Source organism: Octopus bimaculoides, chromosome 26 (genome assembly GCF_001194135.2).
Source record: "Octopus bimaculoides isolate UCB-OBI-ISO-001 chromosome 26, ASM119413v2, whole genome shotgun sequence".
NCBI classification, from domain to species: domain Eukaryota; kingdom Metazoa; phylum Mollusca; class Cephalopoda; order Octopoda; family Octopodidae; genus Octopus; species Octopus bimaculoides.
In genome coordinates, this window is record NC_069006.1 from 5,317,480 (window position 1) to 5,322,283 (window position 4,804).

The following is a 4,804-nucleotide window of genomic DNA, read 5'->3' on the forward strand; positions in this document are numbered from 1 at the left end:
AGATAGATAGATAGATAGATAGATAGATAGATAGATAGATAGATAGATAGATAGATAGATAGATATATAGATAGATAGATAGATAGATATTTTATTAATGTTTAAAGGTTGTGAGCTTCGTGTGTTGGCACTTATCAAACTTCTGATTAAGTTTCAACAGACAAAACTCTCGGTTCTTGAGTCAGTCTGTTGCTTCTACTAACTATTAATATATATATATTATGTGTACATCCGTGGATGTGTACGTTTGTGTGTGTGTGTGTGTGTGTGTGTGTGTGTGTCCGTGTACGTTCGTGTATGTCTATGTGTACCCGTGTTATATATGTATGCTTGTACATCCGTGTGTGCGTGTGTATGTATGCATCTAAGTCCATATAAAAGTAAATTTGTCAATATATGTGTGTGTTTGTGTATGCGTGTATAATTGTGTGTATGTGCGGGTACACGTGTGTGTGTGTGTGTGTGTGCGTGTGTGTTTAAGAATGAATTAGTAAATTACTATTATTCCTCTTTGCTGTATAAATCTGCTGAATACCTAAGACGATTCTCAAATTATAGATCGCAATTTATCTTCTCAATTAATTAGGAAAATAAGTTCAATTAGCAAATATTTAATTATTTTCTAGAAATGTGATTGATGCCCGTCAATTCCATCAGGAGACGATCATTCTCTCCCTCCTCGTCTCTCCCTCCCCGTCTCTCCCTCTCTCTGTCTCTGTCTCCTTCTCTCTCCTTCTCTCCCGCGCTCTCAGTACTTCAGTTCATCTCTCTCTCTGTCTTCTCTCTCTCTCGCCCTCTCCCTCTCTTCCCCTCTCTCTCTCTCACTATCTCACTCCTTCTCTCTCTCCATTCTTTCTTATCCTCTCTCTTCTCTCTCCTTCTCTCTATCACCCATTTTCTCTCTTCCCTCTCCCCCTCTTTTCTTTTGGTTAAAACCTCAGGAAACCTCTACATGGTCTCTCTAACTGCTGGTAACAACAGTCAGACCTCACTCAAACAACATCCTACCGTCGTAGAAGAAGCAATGAGACACGTCTGTTAATATAATCGTTAGTAAAAAGTAAATGGATCTCAGTCACTTTCTGCGATGAGTGTTCATCAGTTGGATCAACTGAGGTGAAAACACGTGGTTTATTGGTTAGGGTATTCGTCTCACGGTCCTAAGGCCGAGAATTCGATTCTCGACACGCACTCTGACTACGCTACTGCAACAGAGGGCTATGAAAGACACTTGCCCAAAGTGCTATGCAGTGGCATCTTAGGCAAGTATCTTCGCTAAGCCAGGACATTGTAATTACTAAGCAAACCTCTGAACCATTGACCATGTTGCGTTTACATTTTTAGTGTTAAGTATTTCTATGAAGATGAATTGGTCACTGCTAGAAAGCTTTTTGAGCATAGGTTTGCTCGATCAAGTACGACCGAGGATTAACAACGATCTGAGCGAAATTCTAACAGGTCGGTCGATTTTGTAGGAATAGCAGCTAAAACCTCCTCAAATCAAACACTACAGACTTAGAAAGAGAAATAGGGTGAAAAATATGATCCTGGGTCTGTGGGGTTCCTTGATTGGCGCTTGCTGGATGATCTCCTGTATGAAAGGGACTCCGTCATAGATGCATTTTTGTGTACTATCTAATTTCATCCTCATTTCTTTCTTTTCCCTCATCTTTTATGTAAATCCCCACACAAATTGTAAGCTATCCTCGAAATGTCACGCCACAAATTACCATCATCATCATCATCATAATACGACAAGGAAATCTACGACAAATTAATAAATGCTTTGAGGCAGTTATCTTAAAACTGTATGAAGTTACCTCCCAGCTAGCACCTATCACCTAGGGCGAATCTGTTATTTTAATATAATTTCAAGTTACTGCGAGCTCGGGTGAGGCAGGAGCAATTTGAAATCGTTACACCGGCACGTCAACACTAATTTCATCAATAATCCAAATACAGGGACAAGATTGATTTTCTTTTCCTTCCAAAGACTTTCCGTATTATTGATATTTTTCTTCCGAACCTGAAGTTGTCACCTTGGCCAACTCTCAAGCAAATATTAAATTTACTTAAATAGACGCAGGCATCTTCGTGTGGTTCTGGGTTTAGTAACAGTGGATGATACATTGGGCAAATGTCTTCTGCTATATCTCCAGACTGACCAAAACCTTATGAGTGGATTTGGTTCACGGAACTTGAAAAAAGGCCCTACGACTAGCAAAACAAATACCGGCAACCCACCGAAACCTGCTTGATAACGAGTGGGGTTTTAGAAGGACACTCTGCAACTGTGGTCCCTAACCATTTTCTTATCTATGGACCCCTATGATTCCGATTTTATTCAGGTGGACTCTCATAGCCATTCGATGTTTTAAATAATCTTATTAAACTTTTATAATTAGATGTTGATTTCAAATTCTGGCACAAGGCCAGCAATTTCAGGGTAGGGAATAAGTCGATTACATCGACCCCAGTGTTCAACTGGCACTTATTTTATTGGCCCCGAAAGTATGAACTCAGAACGTAAAGACGGACGAAATGACGCTAAGCATTTTGTCCGGTGTGCTAACGGTTCTACTAGCTCACCGCCTTATTTATTATTGAATAGTACTAAATAGTAAATATTTTTAATAATTGTCTAAAAAATTGTTTAAATATTTTGTGCCTTGTAGAAGTATAATAAATTTATTACACATAATTTTAACAGCAAAATCTTATATGATGTTTCCTTCCAACTCGCACCTGGGGCGAATGTAAAATCGAATCCATGATTTTAACATATTAAAATATTTTTCAATTTGTAGAAATATAACAGATTTATAGCCGATAAACTTTAGCTGTAAAATCTTATACGAGTTTACTTTCCAGCTAGCACCTGGCACCTAGGGCGAATTTAAAATCAAATCTAGCGTTTTAACATAATTTAAGTGGGGTTCATATGTGTCCAAGGGTGACTTGGACGCCCGGTTTAGAACTACAGGTTGAAAATCAAGACCAGTAAAAGGGTGGAGGAACCTTGTTGAGTCAACGGTCATCCAACAACTATAAAATCGCTAGGAGTAATGGACACCCTAGCTGTTGTTACAGCATCCTTCTAGGAGAGGAACACTCTGATGTAGAACCACGTAATTATTGATCATCTCGCTTCGACCTGTCACTGGGTATTGATCATAGAGACTCAGAAAATGACACTCGTATTGTACAAGCGTTTATCTCTAGAACATTACGTAACAAAATGTTTTAATTGTTTTTTTTTTGTTTGCCATTTTTTTTTTTTTTTGTCTTTGGTCAGTAAGTATTATTTTCAATTTGCTTCTATCTAAAAATTAAAGGAAATGACTATTATTCCCTTCAAACTTTGCTTTTGTGATCCGACCATCAACGTTTTGAATCTGATCATATATTTTCCATTGCATTTCAGACAGATTCAGCGCTGAGTTGCTGAAGCAGAAATATTAGTAAATATTCTGCTCAATACCACAGATTTGTTTGTTGTCTTTGGTCAGTAAATGTTATTTCCTTTTTGCTTTTATCAAGAAATCAAAGGAAATCACTACCATTCCTTTCAAACTTTGCTTTTGTGACCTGGACATCAATGTTTTAAATTGGCCTATTATATTTCAGAGAGAATCAGCGCTCAGCTGCTGAAGCAGAAATATCGTTATAGCAAATATTCTGCTCAATACCACAGATTTGCTTGTCGGTTGCTTGATCTTAACCACTTGAGCATGTCCCTTAGTGGTTGACAACATGTGCATCTCTGATCATGAGCAGGAGTAGTGGGGAGCATCATAGTCATGCGCTGAGATGGATTCTTTGGGGTTTGAATAAATGTAACAAATACAAAGTTTGAAAGAGATATTAGTCATTTGTCATACTTTCTATACACATACACACTCACACACACACACACACACACACACACGGCAGGGTTCCCCGCAGTTTATGACTACCAAATTTACTTGAGAGCCATTGGTCATTTCGAGGCTATAATAGAAGACATCTACCCAGGTTGCCATGCAGTGGGACAGAACTGGAAATCATGTGGTTACAAAGCTAGCTTCTTAATCACACAGCCATGCCTTCGCCTATGTCATGCTTTGTAAACCAAAGCAACCCTAACCCTTACCCTAACCACAGCATACGTTTCCAACGACGTCAATTACTTGCTCATTCCATTTTCGATGGCGGGTTTTACAAGGGGGGAGGAAGAATATGTCTGCGCAACACTGGCAGAATAAATAGTAGAATGTTTATTTGCTTTTTTGATTGACACATCAGATTATCTGTAAATTTTCGCCAATGCTTACATCTTTTCTCGATTCACAAGCAAAAAACACACGCGCACATACCTCAGACAATCATTCACACGCACTCACCATCACATACTCACACGTACACATACAACAAAATATTTTGTATTGTTAGAGCGCTTATTCAACAGATCCTCATATAGCTTTTGTATATCGTATGCAAAATGTAAAATTGTCTCGCTTATCAAATTCATTCCTGAAAATCGATAAAGCGGGTAACTAATAGCCTAATCGATGAAATTTAAGCTTAAAATGAAATATATAACTACTCCATTTCATTGTGTTGAGTTCATTAATTTTAGATATTTTTACACAGATGTATATTTTCTCCCTAACATATATATGTACACACACACGCACATATACACATGATACGCACATTAAATATATATATGTATGTATAAATATAAATATATGTATGCATGTATGTATATATATGTATGTACATATAAATATATGTATGCATGTATATATACATATACATATAT